Source organism: Gorilla gorilla, chromosome 6 (genome assembly GCF_029281585.2).
Source record: "Gorilla gorilla gorilla isolate KB3781 chromosome 6, NHGRI_mGorGor1-v2.1_pri, whole genome shotgun sequence".
NCBI lineage: Eukaryota > Metazoa > Chordata > Mammalia > Primates > Hominidae > Gorilla > Gorilla gorilla.
In genome coordinates, this window is record NC_073230.2 from 15686998 (window position 1) to 15709745 (window position 22748).

Below are 22748 nucleotides of genomic sequence, written 5' to 3' on the forward strand. Positions count from 1 at the left end.
TATAGGCACAGGAACAAAGGAATCATAAGTGGTCAAAATAAGGTCAGCTCTGCAGGGTACATCTGAACGCCTCATGAGAAGGCAGCTGGAGCCAGTGCTAACATCTCTTTTTATATATGTTCTAACTCTACATACCAGAGACAATTAATAAACATCTTAAGATTTCCTGACATAATCTATCTTGTTTTGCTCTATCACTTTCCAAATCCACAGCATTTAAATTGCTACTTTAAAAAATCATTATAATTGTTATCCATTCATTTCAGTTCAACAATTTGGTTTATCAGACATAAACTGAGCATCAAATGAGTACGTGCCAGTCACTCTTCCTGGCCTCAAATATAGATCAGCTCTGTCCAACAGAAATAGACTATGAGCACATTCCAAGATGGCCGAATAGGAATAGCTCCAGTCTGCAGCTCCCAGCGTGGCTGACGGAGAAGATGGGTGATTTCTGCATTTCCAGCTGAGGTACCTGGTTCATCTCATTGGGACTGGTTGGACAGTGTGCAACCCACAGAGGGTGAGCCAAAACAGGGCAGGGCATCTTCTCACCCAGGAAGCGCAAGGGGTCGGGGGATTTCCCTTTCAAAGCTGAGGGAAGGCATGACAGACTGTACCTGGAAAATCGGGACACTGCCGCCCAAATACTGCGCTTTTCCAACAGTCTCAGCAAATGGCACACCAGGAGTTTATATTCCACGCCTGGCTCGGCAGGTCCCATGCCCATGAAGCCTTGCTCACTGCTAGCGCAGCAGTCTGAGATAGAACTGCGAGGTGTCAGCCTAGCCGGGGCAGGGGCGTCTGTCATTGCTGAGGCATGAGTAGGTAAACAAAGCGGCCAGGGAAGCTCGAACTGGGCGGAACCCACTGCAGCTCAGCAAGGCCTGTTGCCTCTGTACATTCCACCTCTGGGGGAAAGGCATCGCTGAACAAAAGGCAGCAGAAGCTTCTGCAGACTTAAACGTCCCCGTCTGACAGCTCTGAAGAGAGCAGTGGTTCTCCCAGCACTGAGCTCTGAGAATGGACAGACTGCCTCCTCAAGTAGGTCCCTGACCCCCATGTAGCCTAACTGGGAGACACCTCCCAGTAGGGGCTGACAGACACCTTATACAGGTGGGTGCCCCTCTGGGACGAAGCTTCCAGAGGAAGGATCAGGCAGCAATATTTGCTGTTCTGCAATATTTGCTATTCTGCAGCCTCTGCTGGTGATACCCAGGCAAACAGGGTCTGGAGTGGACCTCCAGCAAACTCCAACAAACCTGCAGCTGAGGGACCTGACTGTTAGAAGGAAAACTAACAAATAGAAAGGAACAGCACCAACATCAACAAAAAGGACATTCACACCAAAACCCCATCTGTAGGTCATCAACATCAAAGACCAAGGGTAGATAAAACCACAAAGATGGGGAGAAACCAGAGCAGAAAAGCTGAAAATTCTAAAAACCAGAGCGCATCTTCTCTTCCAAAGGATCGCAGCCCCTTGCCAGCAAAGGAACAAAGCTGGATGGAGAATGACTTTGACAAGCTGACAGAAGTAGGCTTCAGAAGGTTGGTAATAACAAACTTCTCCGAGCTAAAGGAGACTGTTCAAACCCATTGCAAGGAAGCTAAAAACCTTGAAAAAAAGATCAGACGAATGACTAACTCGAATAAACAGTGTAGAGAAGACCTTAAATGACCTGATGGAGCTGAAAACCATGGCAGGAGAACTACGTGATGCATTTACAAGCTTCAACAGCTGATTCAATCAAGTGGAAGAAAGGGCAGGTATCAGTGATTGAATTAAATTAACGAAATAAAGTGAGAAGAAAAGTTTAGAGAAAAAAGAGTAAAAAGTAACTAGCAAAGCCTCCAAGAAATAAGGGACTATGTGAAAAGACCAAATCTATGCTTGACTGGTGTACCTGAAAGTGACGAGGAGAATGGAACCAAGCTGGAAAACAGTCTTCAGGATATTATCCAGGAGAATTTCCCCAACCTAGCAAGGCAGGCCAATATTCAAATTCAGGAATTACAGAGAACACCACAGAGATACTCCTTGAGAAGAGCAACCCCAAGACACATAATTGTCAGATTCACCAAGGTTGAAATGAAGGAAAAAATGTTAAGGGCAGCCAGAGAGAAAGGTCAGGTTACACACAAAGGGAAGCCCATCAGACTAATAGCAGATCTCTCAGCAGAAACTCTACAAGCCAGAAGAGAGTGGGGGCCAATATTCAACATTCTTAAAGAAAAGAATTTCCAATCCAGAATTTCATATCCAGCCAAACTAAGCTTCATAAGTGAAGGAGAAATAAAATCCTTTACAGAAAAGCAAATGCTGAGAGATTTTTGTCACCACCAGGTCTGCCTTACAAGAGCTCCTGAAGGAAGCACTAAACATGGAAAGGAACGACTGGTACCAGCCACTGCAAAAACATGCCAAATTGTAAAGACCATCAATGCTAGGAAGAAACTGCATCAACTAATAGGCAAAATAACCAGCTAACATCATAATGACAGGATTAAATTCACACATAACAATATTAACCTTAAATGTAAATGGGCTAAATGCCCCAATTAAAAGACACAGACTGGCAAACTGGATAAAGAGTCAAGACCCATCAGTGTGCTGTATTCAGGAGACCCATCTCACAGGCAGAGACACTCATAGGCTCAAAATAAAGGGATGCAGGAACATCTACCAAGCAAATGGAAAGCAAAAAAACAGCAGGGGTTGCAATCCTAGTCTCTGATAAAACATACTTTAAACCAACAAAGATCAAAAGAGACAAAGAAGGCCATTACATAATGGTAAAGGGATCAATTCGACAAGAAGAGTTAACTATCCTAAATATATATGCACCCAATACAAGAGCACCAGATTCATAAAGCAAGTCCTTCGAGACCTACAAAGAGACTTAGACTCCCATACAATATTAATGGGAGACTTTAACACCCCACTGTCAACATTGGACAGATGAACGAGACAGAAGGTTAACAAGGATATCCAGGACTTGAACTCAGCTCTGCACCAAGCAGACCTAATAGACATCTACAGAACTCTCCACCCCAAATCAACAGAATATACATTCTTCTCAGCACCACATCACACTTATTCCAAAATTGAACACATAACTGGAAAAAAGCATTCCTCAGCAAATGAAAAAGAACAGAAGTCACAACAAACTGTCTCTCAGACCACAGTGCAATCAAATTAGAATTCAGGATTAAGAAACTCACTCAAAACCACACAACTACATGCAAACTGAACTATCTGCTCCTGAATGACTACTGGGTAAATAATGAAATGAAGGCAGACATAAAGATGTTCTTTGAAACCAAAGAGAACAAAGACACAATGTACCAGAATCTCTGGGACACATTTAAAGCAGTGTGTAGAGGGAAATTTATAGCACTAAATGCCCACAAGAGAAAGCAGGAAAGATCTAAAATTGACACCCTAACATCACAATTAAAAGAACTAGAGAAGCAAGAGCAAATAAATTCAAATGCTAGCAGAAGGCAAGAAATAACTAAGATCAGAGCAGAACTGAAGGAGATAAGACACAAAAAACCCTTCAAAAAAATCAATGAATCCAGGAGCTGGTTTTTTGAAAAGATCAACAAAATAGATAGACCACTAGCAAGACTAATAAAGAAGAAAAGAGAGAAGAATCAAACAGACACAATAAAAAATGATAAAGAGGATATCACCACTGATCCCACAGAAATACAAACTACCATCAGAGAATACTATAAACACCTCGATGCAAATAAACTAGAAAATCTAGAAGAAATGGATAAATTCCTGGACACATACACCCTCCCAAGACTAAAACCAGGAAGAAATTGAATCTCTGAATAGACCAATAACAGGCTCTGAAATTGAGGCAATAATTAATAGCCTACCAACCAAAAAAGGTCCAGGACCGGACGGATTCACAGCCGAATTCTACCAGAGGTACAAAGAGGAGCTGGTACCATTTCTTCTGAAACTATTCCAATCAATAGAAAAAGAGGGAATCCTCCCTAACTCATTTTATGAGGCCAGCATCATCCTGATACCAAAGCCTGGCAGAGACACAACAAAAAAAGGGAATTTTAGACCTATATCCCTGATGAACATCAGTGTGAAAATCCTCAATAAAATACTGGCAAACCGAGTCCAGCAACACATCAAAAAGCTTATCCACCACAATCAAGTCGGCTTCATCCCTGGAATGCAAGGCTGGTTCAACATACACAAATCAATACACGTAATCCATCACACAAACAGAAACATTGACAAAAACCAAATGATTATCTCAATGGATGCAGAAAAGGCCTTTGACAAAATTCAACAATGCTTCATGCTAAAAACTCTCAATAAATTAGGTATGGATGGAACGTATCTCAAAATAATAAGAGCTATTTATGACAAACCCACAGCCAATATCATACTGAATGGGCAAAAACTGGAAGCATTCCCTCTGAAAACTGGCAAAAGACAGGGATGCCCTCTCTCACCACTCCCATTCAACATAGTGTTGGAAGTTCTGGCCAGGGCAATCAGGCAAGAGAAAGCAATAAAGCATATTCAATTAGGAAAAGAAGAAGTCTAATTGTCCCTGTTTGCAGATGACATGATTGCATATTTAGAAAACCCCATTGTCTCAGCCCCAAATCTCCTTAAGCAGACAAGCAACTTCAGCAAAGTCTCAGGATACAAAATCAATGCGCAAAAATCATAAGCATTCCTATACACCAATAACAGACAAACAGAGAGCCAAATCATGAGTGAACTCCCATTCACAATTGCTACAAAGAGAATAAAATACCCAGGAATGCAACTTACAAGGGATGTGAAGGACCTCTTCAAGGAGAACTACAAACCACTGCTCAACAAAATAAGAGGACACAAACAAATAGAAGAACATTCCATGCTCATGGATAGGAAGAATAAATATTGTGAAAATGGCCACACTGCCCAAGGTAATTTATAGATTCAATGCTATCCCCATCAAGCTACCAATGACTTTCTTCACAGAATTGGAAAAAACTACTTTAAAGTTCATATGGAACCAAAAAAGAGGCTGCATTGCCAAGACAATCCTGGGCAAGAAGAACAAAGCTGGAGGCATCACGCTACCTGACTTCAAACTATACTACAAAGCTACAGTAACCAAAACAGCATGGTACTGGTAAGAAAACAGAGATATAGACCAATGGAACAGAACACAGAACTCAGAAATACACCACACATCTACAGCTATCTGATCCTTGACAAATCTGACAAAAACAAGAAATGGGGAAAGGATTCCCTATTTAATAAATGGTGCTGGGAAAACTGGCTAGCCATATGTAGAAAGCTGAAACTGGATCCCTTCCTTACACTTTATACAAAAATTAATTCAAGATGGATTAAAGACTTAAATGTTAGACCTACAACCATAAAAACCCTAGAGGAAAACCTAGGCAATACCATTCAGGACATAGGCATGGGCAAGGACTTCATGTCCAAAACACCAAAAGCAATGGCAACAAAAGCCAAAATACACACATGGGATCTAATTAAACTAAAGAGCTTCTGCACAGCAAAAGAAACTACCATCAGAGTAAACAGGCAACCTACACAATGGGAGAAAATTTTTGCAATCTACCCATCTGATAAAGGGCTAATATCCAGAATCGACAAAGAATGTAAACAAATTTACAAGAAAAAAGCAAACAACCCCATCAAAAAGTGGGCAGAGGATATGAACAGACACTTCTCAAAAGACATTTATGCAGCCAACAGACACATGAAAAAATGCTCATCATCATTGGTCATCAGAGAAATGCAAATCAAAACCACAGTGAGATACCATCTCACACCTGTTAGAATGGTGATCATTAAAAAGTCAGGAAACAACAGGTGCTGGAGAGGATGTGGAGAAACAGAAACACTTTTACACTGTTGGTGGGAATGTAAACTAGTTCAACTATTGTGGAAGACAGTGTGGTGATTCCTCAAGGATCTAGAACTAGAAATACCATTTGACCCAGCAATCCCATTACTGAGTATATACCCAAAGGATTATAAATCATGCTGCTATAAAGACACATGCACACGTATGTTTACTGCGGCACTATTCACAATAGCAAAGACTTGGAACCAATACAAATGTCCATCAATGATAGAGTGGATTAAGAAAATGTGGCACATATACACCATGGAATACTATGCAGCCATAAAAAAGGATGAGTTCATGTCCTTTGCAAGGACATGGATGAAGCTGGAAACCATCACTCTGAGCAAACTATCACAAGGACAGAAATCCAAGCACCACATGTTCTCACTCATAGGTGGGAATTGAACATTGAGAACACTTGGTCATTGGGTAGAAACATCACACACTGGGGCCTGTTGTGGAGTGGGGGGTGGGGGCATGGATGGCATTGGGAGAAATACCTAATTTAAATGACAGGTTGATGGGTACAGTGGGCCAGCATGGCACATGTATACTTATGTCATGAGCCTGCACGTTGTGCTCATGTACCCTAGAACTTAAAGTATAATAATAATAATTAAAAAATAATTATACTATGAGTTTAAATGTTCTAATAGCCATGTTAATAAAATTTAAAAACAGTTAAATTAATGTTTATATATTTTAACCCAATATATCTAAATTATTATTTCAACATATAACCAATATAAAAATGAGTGATACATTTAACACTAATATTTTTGTACCAAGTTTAAAATATAGTATTTTATACTTTCAGCAAATCTCAATTCACACTAGCCATATTAAGTACTCAAGAGCCACACGGGGTTAGTGGATACCATATTGAACAGTACAAGTTTCGCAGTAAAGACAGATATATAATTTCCAGAATCAGTAGAGCCTTGACATTTGCAAGGGACATATAACAATGTCCCCTTAATGAATCCCCAAATTTGCAAATTCTGCTGTAAAAATATTTTCCCTGTAAAATTGAATAAAGTCTATGATTAGCTAATACTTCATGATTCTGCAATGGAAGCTATTTCTCCACTTCTGCCACAAGGCCCTTATGAAACAAGCCCAGAATGAATGGTGTCACATCTCCAGCTTTTTAATGACACAGAAAAGATGTCCTAAAGATCTGCTTGTGGTCATCTTACCTTGGGAGATAAGCAAAGAAGGGCAAGTAACAAGATGCTGATGGACTGTGAGCGCCAAGATATTGTCACAGTCAGCACAACTTGATCGCATGAATGTTTGTGTTTCACAGTTAAACTGTTTCCTCAAAGAAGACAAAGCAGTTGCACCAATAATTAAGATCTGCTCAAAGAAGCAGAGGCCCAAGGATGAACAGATCAATGGAAAGCAAGTTTCTAATTTTGATATAACAACCTGGGGAGTGTGGGAATCAGTTGGTTAGGAGGAGGCTCTGTGTCTAAGGCAGAAATATAGGGAAAGGAAAGGCATCTTCCTGCTCAGAGGTGGAACTGCTGCTGAGGTCAGCACCTTCTTCTTAGGTGACACTGAGACTACCAACCTAATCCCTTTAGATTTTCCTAGACTGCACCTTGATGGGGTTACAATATATTCACCTCATGGTCCAAAGCCAGGCATTAAAACCATAGTTGTTCTCAGCCACATCCATTTGACTGAGAAACCACCTTGCTCTGTGGGAAGAATTGAGAGAACAGGGGGGAAGGATACTTGGTTCAGGTTTTCTGTTGGGATCCTGTGCTCCTGTGCAATAATTATGCTCATTTTTCCTTTTATTTTTTGAGACGGAGTCTCGCTCTGTCACCCAGGCTGGAGTATAGTGGTGCGATCTCGGCTCACCACAACCTCTGCTTCCTAGGTTCAAGCGATTCTCTTGCCTCAGCCTCCCGAGTAGCTGAAACTACAGGCATGTGCCACAACGCCTGGCTAAGTTTTTGTATTTTTAGTAGAGATGGGGTTTCACCGTGTTAGCCAGGATGGTCTCAATCTCCTGACCTCATGATCCACCCGCCTTGGCCTCCCAAAATGCTGGGATTACAGGCGTGAGCCACCATGCCTGGCCTTTCCTTTTCATATATGCTTGCTGTGCTGAGTCCTCAATTTTATTCCCCCGTGCAGATGGGCAAAAGACTACAGCAATCGTCCCACTTGTCATTACTTGCTAGAGCCATTTAAAAACCATTTTAGGCTGGATGTAATGCCTCATGCCTGTAATCCCAGAACTTTGGGAGGCCAAGGCAAGTGGATCGCTTGAGCCCAGGAGTTTGAGACCAGCCTTGTGAACACAGTGAACTCCGTCTCTACAAAAAAATAATTAGAAGAAGAAATTAGCTAGACACGGTGGCACACGCCTGTAGTCCCAGCTACTCAGGAGGCTGACATGGGAGGATCAATCGAGCCCAGGAGGTCAAGGCTGCAGAGAGCCATGATGGAGCTAATGCACTCCAGCCTGGGTGACAGAGTGAGATCCTGTATCAAAAAAAAAAAAAGAAAAAAACAAAACAAGCCATTTTGAACAAACTGGACAGCTTGGCCATAAGACATGCATAGTAGTTTTTTCCTAACACCCAAAGGTACACAGAATGCTAAAACAAGCCAGGTTTTAAGTACAGAGTTTGATTCATTGCCACAAAGCGGACAGGAGTCAGTTTTTCCCTAGCTGCCTTGAACCCAGATACCAGATTCTTCTCCTTGGAAATATAATCTAGGAAGGCATTTTCGTTACATATAAGCTGGCTTCGAGTGCAATGAACGCTTGTTCTGACCTAGAACTTTTTCTATGCATTTCTTCAAGGCAGTGAAGTTAGCTGATGGCACTTCTGATTACTTTTGAATTATGCAAAGAATCTAAAATTCTTGAGCCAATCCTTGTTCAGAGTAAAGCTAAGATCAGTAGTCATTCCACTATATTGGTATTCTATACCCACAAAATTTGACCAGTTTTCAATACCTTGTTCTTTCATACACTAAAACATATCAGGCAGTAACTTGGTAAAACTCAAATGTAGTTAATTTTTCTTCAGAGAAGCAGAAATGTGTGCCTCCTCATCAGTTTATTAGATCAACTATTTCTTTTTAATATGGAACTGGCTTCCTCTTGAATCATGTTTCCTAAGCACGTCATTTTACTTATGCAAAGATTCATGTCTCCAGTTAATTAACTTTACAACTTTAGTGGTAGAATTTTTCTCTTCCATTCAGTGGGTAGCTTTTCTGTTGGTTGGAGTACCAGCTGAAACTGAGTCCAGAGTCGCTTTTTCTTGTTGTCTGTACTGAGCATATGGTGGAATCTCTTGAGTTGCATATCTGAGTCAATGCCAAATTTGTCATTTTCCTCTTTAGTTTATTCAACATTTCTATTTTCTAGATAAAAATTGTCATTACCTTAGAGCTCTTCAGTTCTTTGGGAAGCAGGGGGCCATTTTCTCCCCCATAAGAAATAACGCTTTTTTCAGACCAGGAACAGTGGCTCATGCTTAGAATTCCAGCACTTTGAGAGGCAAGGAGGGTGGATTGCTTGAGCTCAGAAGTTCGAGACCAGACAATGAAACCCTATCTCTACCAAAAATACAAAAAATTAGCTGGGCATGGTGGTGCACACTTGTGGTCCCAGCTATTCAGAAGGCTGCGGTGGGAGGATCGCTTGAGCCAGGGAGGTGGAAGTTGCATTGAGCTGAGATCATGCCACTGCACTCCAGCCTGGGCAGCAGAGTAAGATGCCCACCACTCCCTCAACCTCTCGAAAGAAAAGAAAATACACACACTTTTCAGAACAGAACAGAGTCTGGCAATGATGTGGGTGCAAAGTGGTACATTAGAAACATCCCATAGTGAAATCACTCATTCCTAAACACCAGCTTCATAGCACCACATGCCATACAATCTAAGTTACAAATCTGTTCATATTCTATCATTACTGTGTTAGAGTCACTACCTTGTCAACTGTCAGTCATTTTTCTTTCTTCATGGAATATAAATGGTAAGACCTCCTGACCAATAGTTTTTTATATTTGATAAAATGCACAGTAATTCTTTAAAATCAAACTTCAGTAAAATTATAAATCACTATGTGCCCCAGACTTTTGTGGCTATTTGTATATAACTGAAAAAAAGAATCTGCCATCAGAAGATGCTACAGGCTCCCTGTGATGGGGCACAAATGCCATGGCAGAGGAAAGGGCTAGGGTTTTAGGGACACAGAACAGAGGCACAATGCTGGCTTCCCACACAGCCTCTGGGCTGAGTCTCTAAGAATTAGTCATTGCTGGAGAGGCAAAGGCTGGAAGTGCGGTGGGGAGGGAAGTGGTATTATTCTAGGCAGAGGAAATGCAGTGAACAAATTCTTCCACAGCAGAACTGACAGTGGTGTGTGTAACTAACCGTAAGCAGTTGTGCATTATAATTTAAAGACACACAACAGGGGAAACAGAGGGGCCAGCCTCTGAAGCACCATGTGCCACCTTCAGCATTTAGATATACTCTAGCCATTGGAGGGTGGACATTCAATGCTGTTTATTTCACACTCGGTGGGCACCATGTTTTGTCCTGCCTTTGTTAGGGAGTTAGTTTTTGGACTATCCATCATAAATATTGGAAGCTGGTGACATGTCTCTCAGATTTAGCTTCCAATTGCCTGGTACTAATTTACATAACTTCTTCCTCATTCCATTTTCCTGTTATTTCAGAGATCAGTTTCATCTGGAAATATGACCAGTCTTCAATATTTTGTTCTTCCATACACTAAAACTTACACATCATGCAATAATTTTACAGAACTCAATTGTAGTGAACTTTTCTTCAGAGAAGTGGAAATGTGTGTCTCCTACTCAGTTTATTAGACTGACTATTTCTTTTCAAACGATCTGAAGTGATGCAGGTATTTGGGTTTATTTCTCTGGTGTGTAACTTCAGAAAAAACAGAAGTCATATAATTTAGAGCCTAGAAAGAGATGAGGAAGAACTGAATAAAGCCCCTTCCTTCTGAAATGGGACTTGTGATCCAGGGAGGAACAGGGCCTGAGAGCACAAAGCCAATCGTCTTCAGAGCCAGGGCTCCCACATGGGGTCCTCCACTTGCCTGATGAACAGGGGAAATACTGATTTGTCAGAGGTTTTAGCCACTAAGGTAAAAAAATAATTGGATGTCTGTGCATTTCTTTTGGGCAAAGTATGTTTTCATCATTTTTCCCAGATGTTTGTCTCTAGTCACTTCCTCTTATGTCAATAATGATTTTTACAATTTCTTATGGAGAGAAGTGTATTTGAGTATAAATATTAAAATAGTTTCAGTAGAAGCAGTGAAAAAAACTGGAACAATTCCTCCAGGCATAATTAACCATATTAATTATTATTTTTAAAATCCTGATTCATCAAATCCTGTTCTCAAGTGGTTGAGAAATGGGCATTCCCATGGAGGATGGGAAGTTGAATTAGCCTTCCATCTTTTCAAAAGCTAGGTATTAATTAAAGTAACACGATTTTGATGAGTTTTTATGGGTGTTTTTCCTACCTCTCAGATATCATACAGCTTGTCCTTTCGGATTTTGATGTGGACACGATTACCTAAGCATTCCACACAACTGCACACAAGGCTGCAGTGAGCTCTGATCCCCTCACTGCACTCCAGCCTGGGTGATTGAGTGACTACACAACTTTAAATGGATCCTGTTTCCAGTTTTGTGCCTCCTGCAATGATTTTTGATATTTCATAAATTCACAAGTAAATGTGAAATGGGATCATGTTTTAATTTTGTGAGTCAGCAAATATCACCAAGAGGAAAACAGAATTGTGATCTTATTCATGGTAGCTAAAAGGTGAGTTTTTATTTTAACACTACAGATGCAAGCCACTGTTAAAATCTGTATTTTCTGTTAATGAACTAAAGTCTTAGGATATTTTTCTTTTATTAAATAATTTTTTTTTTTGAGACAGGATCTTGCTCAGTTGCCCAGGCTGGAGCGCAATTGTGACATTACAGCTCACTGCAGCCTTGACCTCCTGGGCTCAAGTGATCCCCCCCCACCTCAGCCTCTTCAGTAGCTGGGACTACAGGCACTTGCCAATATGCCCAGCTAATTTTTTTATTTTTAGTAAAATACCAGCCAAAGCTAGTCTCAAACTCCTGAGCTCAAGTGATCCACCAGCTTTGGACTCCCCACGTGCCAGGATTACAGGCATGAGCCACTGTGCCCAGCCAGATATTTTTAAATGATTGTTTTATTTACATTTCAAAAGAACTCAGGTGTTATATACAATGATTAAGTTATACACAATGATTAAGTTTAATGACTCCCTAAAACTATTAAAATCACATTCCTAAAGTATGTATTTTGAAGGTTTCCCAATATGCTCCTTGATATAAATAAAAGCTGGTAAATCCATGACTATGTCACACACTTAGTCATCACTTCAGCGATCTGGCTTCACTTTGCTCATCTGTAAAACAGTAGACTAGGCAAGTGGCCATCTAGGATGCCCCCAGTCACAAAAATAAAAAAACTCAAATTATTTTCAGAGACATTTATATCTAAGATAAAGCTTAGAGATAATGAACACAACATCCTTTTCAATGATTAAAAAATTGGGGTTCTAAAAATAGAGATGACTTGTCCAAGATCAGGTTAAAGGTCAAGTTCACATAGAGGAATGCTGGGAACGAAACATTCATCAGCCAGTTAACAATTTGGTGCTCTACTCTGTCTCTTCATCTATTCCAAGAGATGTTTCTGAAAGGAAAATATCAAATATAACAGAAACCAAAATAAAATTGCCAAGCTACTTTCTAAAATGTCATCTTCAGCATTAATATTATTGTAAAATTTTTAAATATTATATCCATGTAAAACAAATTAAAAACAAACCAGAAAACTCAAACTGCTCACAAAAAGTGTGGTCGAGGTCTTGCTCCTCTTTCTTTTGCTTAAAGCCCTCCTTTCAAAGGATGATCGATGGTGAATTTTGTGCTACACCAAAAATCATGGTAGTAATAACAAAGAGGTAGGTATTTGCAAACAACAAACCTAAAAGAAATCTAGAAAGATAAAAATATATAGTGTAAAACAACACTAGAAACAGAACAAATGGGTTGCCTCTGCTAAAGAAAAAAGTAATTTTAAAAGTTTGCAGTATAAGTGATATTCACCTTTGATTTCATTTAGTTTGGTTTACATAACTTTCAAATATCAAATCAAATTTCACATACAGATTTTACTCTGTATTTATGGTGGCGTTTTCTCTAAAAGCTTAACTTCAAAAGGTGAAGAATGAAGGAACACCCTAATCAGATAAAAGTCTCGATCAAGTTCTGTGAAGGAATACTACGCCCTTCGATGTCAGCACAGAACATTATTAAATGACAGGTCTAAATGTTATCCTTATATTTTATTGGGATCAAATTATAAAACTTGGAAGGCTCTTACAAATCTTACTTTAAAGAATTGCACCAACTTAAATTTTCTTTTTATGGAAGAATAACCTCAGATAAATTGACTTTATCATCTAAGACTATGCAGTCCAATATAGCAGACACTAGCCACATGTAATATGAGCACTTGAGATACGGCTGGTATGAATTCAGATGAGCTCTAAATGTAAAATTCACACTGGATTTTGAAGACTTAGTAACAAAAAATTAAAATGTCTCATTAATAAATCCATATATTTATAGTTATAAAAATTATTTCATGTTGATATATTGTATATATCTAAATTTTATATAACTACATTTATATATTACATATTTATATATGTATATTATATATTCTGCTTTATATTTAATTATATTTTTTGCTTATTTATTACTTTTTTATATTTTATGTTGAAACAATATTTTGAATATCTTGGGTTAGATCAAATAAATTATCAATTTAATTTAAGCTGTTTCTTTTTAGTTTTTGTTTGTTTTGAGACAGGGTCTTACTGTGTTGCCCAGGCTGGTCTTGAACTCCTAGGCTCAAACAATCCTCCCACCTCAGCCTCCTGAGTAGCTGGAATTATAAGCATGGCACACGCCACAGCCCCCACCTTATTTCTTTTTAGTTTTTAAGCTAAAACTATTTTACTACTAGAATGTTTTAAATTATATATGTGGCTGCTGTTATATTTTTGTTGGAGAGCCTCAGTCTAAGGCATCAAACAAGTCAAAAAAGAGCTAGAAATTAATTCTATAACTTAGGTCACCAATATTCTGTACTAGTTACAAATACCCTTAAACAGTTATTTCTGCTCAGCATCTCTGACATTCTGTCAGAGATGTCATTACAGAAATAAAATCATATGTATCTTCTTTTGAAATAACCTACAAAATGATTGTACTCCATATTTTTACAAGTTTAAAAAGGTCCAAATCTGTGTGCACAATGTACTATTTGTGTCAAATTGGATTTATGTGAATAGTAAGTGAAGTGGTGGGCTACTATAAGACCATCAGAAGTAAAAATATAAGGACAATACGATGTAATATATACAATATGTATCCACAAATGTAAAATGTGTACATATATTTATAAATCACAAATATATATAGCTGACCCTTAAAGAAAATGGGTTTGGAATGCATGGGTCCACCACACACCAATTTTTTTCAACCAAAGGCAAATAGAAAATATATCTTCCATTTTTTCATAATCATATTTTTATATTTAAGTATATTTTTTGCTTATAATTAAATATAAAGAGAGAAACCTGGCAGGAGAAACCTGTGTATATGGAAAGTCAACTTTTCACATACATACATGGGTTCTGCAGGGCTCTGCAGGACTTGAGTATCTGTGGATTTTCATAGGTGAGGGTGGTCCTAGAACCAATCCCCTGTGTATACAGAGGGATGACTTCAATTCATATGTACATAGAAACGTATGAATGGTTAATAATAACAGTGTGAAGGAAGAACCAAGAGTATGAATGTGGGGACTATAATTATATGAAATTGCACGTAAGCATAATATCAGCCATCAGAATAATCAGGGAGATGCTAATGTTTATAAGGTTCTCTTCCTTTAAGATTAAATTCATAATTTGAAGCCTCCAAAAGATGTGATCAAGCAATTTGTTATGACTCCACAGAACCTCCTGGCTGAGAGTGAGGAGAGAATTTCCACATCATTTAGTCCAACCTCCTCTTTTCACTGAAGGAACTGAGGGAAATTTGGGGAAATTTCCCAAGTCACACAGTAAACTTTGTCTCATTAGTCTTAAATAACTGAAATATGCAGACACCAATATGTGGTTTATAACATGTGTATGCTGTGCACGGGTCCTGTTAACAAACCACCACAGCTCCTTTCTCTGGAAATGGCACATATTCCAGAACTTTCCTTGGTTAAGCTGTGGCAGGTGAATCATGTTTGAGTTTGGGCTGGCTTAGGAGCAGGGAATGCAGGCAGTCCAGGCAGGGGAAGGGAGGAGCAAGAAAGGATCTCAGAGGTCAGCAGCAAAGGGAAGCAGGCAGCAGAAGAAAGCACTATATGATCATGTATGCTCAACTAACAGCACCACACTTGCCTCTGCTGGGTCATCTAGTTGGCGTTATTTGAGAACTAATAAAGATCCCTTTTTCAGGTTCTCTCTACTTTCTCAGGAAATAAACAGCAGCAAAGCCCAGAGCTTATAAAGCACAAGACTGGTTATTTTGATGGGGGTCAGGAAAGACAGGGATATTGGGCATGTACCCTCTAGGGCAGACCAGGTAGAAAACCCAGAAAGTTGCATGAAGGTACTGAGTTCCAGGTTAGGAGTGCAGAGAAGAGAGAAACAGGAAGCAGAAAGTGGGGAGTGGCTTAGCACAAACACAACACAATGTTTACATACTTCACAATGATGCCAATGCTGCAAATGGCAACACTGAGTCAACAGCATTAGGCACCAGGACACTTAGCTCCTGGCCTTCAGGGAGCAGTGGGAAGAAAACCCTGTAGGGTGGTGACAGGCAGTCTCCCTCTTCATGCACTCTGGGGAACCATGGCCTTGGCACTGCGCTGGGCACCTTCTGTCACAGTTTCCACTCTCTGTGCACCCCTGCTCACTTCTTTGGAGCTATCCAGAATCATGACCACAACCTGCTGTTCGCTTCCTTCTCCCTAGGAAGGACAGCTCCTACACTCTTACCCCTGCCCACCTTAGTCCATCTTTCTTTTTGTCTCTTCTCTTTCACGTTAATCAACCTCCCTTGGCTTCTACCGTCAGGCCTCATTCTTCAACCTCTTTCTCAGTTCCCATCCTCTTCCTTCTCTTCACAGTTAAGAGTTCTAAGCCCATGCTGTCTGGTTCCTTTCTCCACCAGCCCAGAGAACATCTTTCACTATGGGCCCCACTCAAGTCCTCATTTCTCATGACCTTTGACCACGTTCTCTTCCTTTCTTGAAATGCTCCTCTTCCTCTACTTTTCAGGAAATATTCTCCACACTTTTCTATCTTTTCAATTTTCTTTGCTAGCTTCTTTTCCTCTGTGCCTGCATCTCAAATATCAGTATCTGTAAGGTTCCAAGCTTGGAACTTCACTTGCTCTCATTAGGTGATTTCTCATTAGGTGAGGCCACTTCCATGGCTTCAACTGCCAGCTGTATGCCAACAACTTCCAAAATCACACACCTCTCCAGGGCACCAGATCCACATTTCCACCTCCAGATGCTAATCTTCACCTGGATTGTTCCACAGGCACTTCAAATTCAGCACATCTAAAACTAAACTCCTCTTTCCATCTGCACTCTCAAATTCTTCTTCTTTCTGTGGTCCCTATGTTAATTATCAGCACTAAATCTACTGAATGGCCTAAGTTGAAAACCTCACTTCTTTCTCTTTTTTTTTTTTTTTTGGCAGGGTCTCGCTCTGTTGCCCAGGCCGGAGTGCAGTGGCACAATCATGGCTCACTGCAGCCTTGACCTGCTGGGCTCAAGCAATCCTCTTACTTAGCCTACCAAGTAGCTGGGACTACAGGCACATACCACCACACCCAGCTAATTTTTTAAATTTTTGGTAGAGATGAGTTCTCACTATGTTGCCCAGGCTGGTCTCAAACACTTGAGTTCAAGCAATCCTCTTGCCCTGGTCTCCCAAAGTGCTAGGATTACAGACATGAGCCACCACACCCAGCCTCTTTCATCTTTTGCAGCCAGTCTCCAGGTTCTCTCCATTCTACCTCTTAAAAAGCGATTGAATGCATCTTATCTTTTCTATCTTCACAGCTTAGGCCTTAAGAGGCAACACTATCTGTGTACCTGTCCATTCCAATCTTTACAACACTGCCCGACCTATCACTACATATGATGCAAATCGAATTATTCCACTCTCCTACTTAAAATGTTTTAATTGCTTTCTCTTGCCACTAGAGAAATGCCAAACATTTTTGGAAAAAAACACAGGCCCCTTTACATCCTGGCTCCCTTCCCCCCAAATCTTACTCTCCTCCCCCCAAATCTTACTCTCCTCCCCACCCTCCGATAGAACTATTCCCTCTGCGCATGTCAGAACGCTTGAGCTTCCCTGAATATACTATGCACTTCAAGGCCTTGAGATGATTCTTTCCACTTGGAATGCCCTCCCTCTCCTTTGTCTGATTGACTAACTTAGAATTTACATCAAGACTCTCCTCAAATGTTGCCCCTTCAGTGAAGTCTTCCCAACTCAACATCTCTTCTCTATCCCTCTCCCCATGGGTCTTGCACTCCAGACCTCCCCACTGAAGAGTTAACTGCTCCATACTGGTGGCGCCACTGCACTCCTGTACTCAACTTCAAGGAGCTAATTACATCTGTAGCTCCTGCACTAGACTGTAGGTCCCATGAGTACAGGGACCCTCAAGTTCATCTTTGCCTCCTTAGCACCAAGCATGGCCCCTGGAGCACAGTAGCCATTCAGTAAATATGTGCTGGGCAAGGGGCAATAATTATGTTCTACCACTTACCAAGCACTTTACCTGTGTGAAGCACTTAACATCATTATGTCATTGCCACACATTATGAAGGGGATATCAACCCATTTTGCAAGTGAGAAACAAAGTTTAGAAGGATGAAGTCATTTACCCAAAGTCAACAAATGGTAAACACAAGTTTACTTTTGACTTCTGAGCTCCTGTTTTTAACTTCTCTGCTCTACTCTTGGATGAAAGGAGTTTGATTAATGGGGCTGTTTCAATAAAAACAATCTCCCCCAATCACAGGCTTAGGTGCTGGGTTAGTCCCAAATCCACTGCCAATATAGTGCTACTGTGCACAACAAAACCTGCAATTGCTGATTGATTTCTTCCTTGATGGTTGTCAGGGTTCCTATGACTAAGGAGAGGGGCACTATTTATAAAAATCAGCTTCTTGGTCTCTGGCTTAGAATGCTCTACCCTGGAAATATCACAGAGAAGACTGGATTTTCCCCTAGGTACTATTAGGTTTCAGAAATTGATGTCTATGCCCTGTTCTGGGAACAGAGATGTGGCAGTGAGTGTGATCATGATGATTGTAAGAGATGGATTTCAATATGTATACTCTTGGAACATTGTTGCAATACTTAAGAGTCACTTCCTGTACAAATACTTTCACTACCTAGAACCAGAGGACCTTTCTAGTCTCCAATCTAGACTCTTAAAATTAACAATGACTACTATCTATATATTCAGTGGTCCATCACTGAACACATATACCTCATATTTTCCACTCCACGGAACTATATTGCATTCAGTCACCCTCTCTTAATTCATGTATTTTCTGCTAAATGTATTCTAAAATTGAACTCTGCAATGTTCTCTGATTCTAATGACTTTTTAATATTAGTCCCCTATTTTCTACTAATACCTCCACCACCTCCACAACCATGCAACAAATATTTACAATCAGTCCTGTGCTTACACTAATTAGTGCATCTAATCCTCCCGAATCACAGATGATCAAACTTGTCCAAGGCCACTCAGCTAGTAAGGGACACACATAGACACTGGGCTCCAGACATGAGGACTATGTGTATTAGTATTCTCTCCCTTGTTGACTTTTGTACACACATACACATGGTTGGGAGTGGGGAACGCTCTTTCTCCCCACTCCCAACCCTTATTTACCTGCTGAATTCCTACTGGTTGTTTAAGGCTCAACTCAAGGGCAATCTCCTCCATGAAGCATCTCAGGGTTTCTCTGCCCTTTCTCCTGTTGGGGTGGGACGCCCCCGCCCTGGGCTGCATTACCACCTGTGTCTCTATCTCCTTCTTGCTTTCCCTGAAAGGCAATTGGTTAGTTGACTCCTCTCTTTCCCTCTTTTACTCAGCTGTAGGCTCCTCCAGAGCACGGTGGGGTCTGAGTCTTGGGATTCTGAGTGTTTGGCACAGTGTGTAGCTCATGGCACATATACAACCAATGCCTGTTCAATACTAAGTCATCCCACTTCTCTGATTTGGTCAAAGGCCTGATGGATGATGTCATCTGACTTAGCAAGAGAGACAGATGATTCCCATCATGAGTGATGCAGGCCATCATTTCCCCACCTTTTCATGAACTCATTCTAGCTCACTAGGTTTACACTGGGACAAGCAGTTACCACTAATTGAGGAACTGCCACTTCTCAGACACTGGGGTGTATGCTTCACCCACATCACGGAGTATCCTCGCAATACTGCCAAGTTGACATAATGATTTATATTCATTTCACGAAGAAGTTTAAGTTCAGTTATCTTAAGCAACTGGCCTACAGTCACATAGTAGGCAGGCTTTGTTATAAAAACAGGTATAAAATGCCCTATCATATGCAGTCTTCCCTGTCCTGGAGAGATTCATTAGTTATTTGTGAAAATTACTTACAGGTCAAAAAACAAAAACTATGTTAATTTGATGCTATAATACTAAATAGTAAATTGCTAGAATAGTGAAAGCGTGGTCAGCCAGGATTTTTAGTGGCTCCAAGGCTGTTCTACCATATGCATCTATCCAGGGCAAATCATGCCTGCAGTCCTTATCAGACAGATGGAGATTATAATATCTACTTACCTCAAAGGGGGCTATCACATAAGATCATAGTTGCCAAAGTGCTTTGTGAAGGAAGAGGACAGAGGCTCATTTTAGAGTAGTGTGCTGGACAGTCTGTGGGAGATCCTAGGGATCAGAGCTACCTGAGATGTTGCTTAACAGCAGATGAAGGAAGCTTCACTGGGAATCCACATTTATTATAACAAGCCCCCAAATGATTCTCTGGGACACTAAAGTTTGAGAAATAACAGGTTACAGCAGTGCTTCTCAAATGTTAATATACTCATGGGGATCTTGTTAAAATGGAGATTTGAATTCAGTGGGTCTGGAAGAGAGTAGCAGGCAGGCTAAGATTTTGCATTTCTAATAAGCTCCCAGGGGAGGCCACATGCTACTGGTCCATGGACCACGTTTGAGTGACAGGGGCTTGGAAGATCTATCCCCACTGGAACAAATTAGATTTGTTTTGTTTCTGATTGCACCCCCCAACTTCAGAGAGTGTTTCTTAGTATTGGTACAAAATTACTTGAACTACTCAAAACCAAATTGAAATACACTTCCTATCACAGGCAAAGCAGCAGCATTCTTTTTAGATACGGATAGCATATGTTTAGCATGTGAAAAAATAATTTATTACTACTGAGTGAGTCCTATTTAAAAGCGTGCAAAGCATTTTATATACATTATCTCTAATCTCCACCCTGCCCCTAAAAAGGTGGATATTCCTGTTCTGTAGATAAGGAAATGGTGACTTAAGTAACTTGGTCAAAGTCACATGGCTAGTTAGGTGTTACCGCAGGGATTCTGATTTTGCTCCATCAGGATCCAAAGCCCATGAGTCCTCCATACTCCCTCAGAGTGTTAGATAAGATTGTGATACGAAATGCCATCAGCTTGGGAATCAAGAAAAAAGCGGGGGAAAAGTGTTTTTTGAGTTTAAAGTTCTGCTGAGGCAGATTGTGAATGCTGGTGGGGTTGGGGGATAAGATTCATTAGTGATCTATGTTGCCTCATGGACAAAACATGCACATAGCATCCTTATTAATGGTTCCCATGAATCTAGTAATGCAGATGGAAAAAAAGGACACTAGTGACCAGCGTGCTGATTATAAACACTGCCACCTACCCTCAGGCTCAACCAACGAAGAGGAAAAATTCATCCTGACCCTTGGGGCCTGTAAACTTCCTCCCTCTCTCGCATGAGGTTTCTGTAATCTTAAAAGTTCATACCAAACATAGGTTTATCCTTCTATGTTATGGCATAATTGCCAGACCTCCATACCGCTAATGCTGCTTGCACCTGAAAAAAATGTACTATTTAGTCAAATACCTTGAAAACGTACTGATTTTGAAGGCTCTGAGTAACAAAATTTTCTATACTTTTCGTGAGGTTGATCTTTACGCACTGCGGTAAAGATGCGTAGAGAAAGCAGTCAGATAGTTACTCAGGTGTTCCAAATGGGGGAAAATAGTTACAAAATAAACCACCCAGGCAATTACCATCCAGTATCTTTAGCACTCAATGATCCACGGGTGGAGGATACAGGGTTAACGTTTTTTAACATCAGGTCTCTCCACAAATAGCCCTCTGTAGCTTAACTGTTACGTTTTCTAAAGATTCATCTTTATAAACAGTACAATTATTTCCCTTTGTAATACAAACAGAAACAATTAGAAAGCAACATCTCCTGCAATTAAGATGTATGTACAGTATTAGTATAAAACCAAAGAGTGATATTTGAGCTATTCAGGATTATAAATTGATTTTGTCCCTGTGGTATTCTCTACAAAGGGTGTTTCAAAAATAAAGACTGAAATCTAAAAAGATATCTTTGGTTTGAAAACTTACTTAAAAGCATTTTTAGAGAGTGTGTGTTTTAAACAGGGGGTATGAAATTGCATTGGGAGCCTAGATTTCAAACGAAGCATTTCTTATTTCACTCCCTAACCACAGAACAGTTCAGATCTCAGATTCAAACCAGAGGGCCACAGAAACCAATTTGAGATTTTCTGAAGAGACTTCACTGAAACGTATGGACAAAAACATGTTTGCGATGACTCATATTTTATAGGACCTTAATGGCCAATGAATGCCTTATGTGTCTTTCTTCCTACATTCAGTATCACTCCCAAGCAAGCTGGTGACATATTTTCCAGGCCTTGATAATTTTTATACAGTTACCAGATCTCGGTTACTAAGATTCATGAACAAAACCCTTTCTTGCGCTAATTTTTTAATGCCATCTAAATGAAGAGAACGCGATTCTTTCCAAACTAACTCTCCCCAACCAGGCAGTTAATGCCCTTCGCCAGAATAAGGGCGCGATACTTTTAAGACCCCAAAGAGAAGCTCAGGTGCTTTGGGGGTACTACAAGTAAAAAGACAGTGGGAAAGGTTCCTGGAGAGCCGCTTTGAGGGAAAGGCAGACATAACAACAGGATATGTTCGTTTCTAGAGGAAGCAGGAGCTGCAATAGCCCCGGAGCAGGAAAGGCGGAGTCAGCAGCACCCAAAGGAAACGGGCGCGCCAGGGTTTGCTGGAACCGGGGTTGCTTCGGGGTTCTCGCCCCGTCTAGTCCGAGACTGCTGAGCACCTCGCCCCCGGGGGACCAAGCTCAGGCCTCCTGGCACTAGTGGTTATAAAGAGGTACCCATATGCTCTCTGCCGCCCCTGCCAAAAAAAGGGCCACGGGGGGAAGAGAAAAAGCACACACCAGGCGCCGCAGCAGGTGAACTTGTCAACAAGTCAACCCTGGACGCAAGTCCCTGCCCACCAGGGAGCTCGGGGTCCTGGGGCCGGAGCCGCCGGGAAGGCGAGGCGCGCGGTGGGTGGGTGGGGTGGGCTGGCATGGGTGCCGGTGC

The 22748-nt window shown here is 40.7% G+C and overlaps 1 protein-coding gene across 18 annotated transcripts in view; it reads right to left on the bottom strand.

The window, feature by feature from the left end:
• ICA1 (islet cell autoantigen 1) overlaps positions 1-22748 on the bottom strand; it is a 154359-nt gene that overhangs the window by 130813 nt on the left and 798 nt on the right. The window lies entirely within an intron of this gene.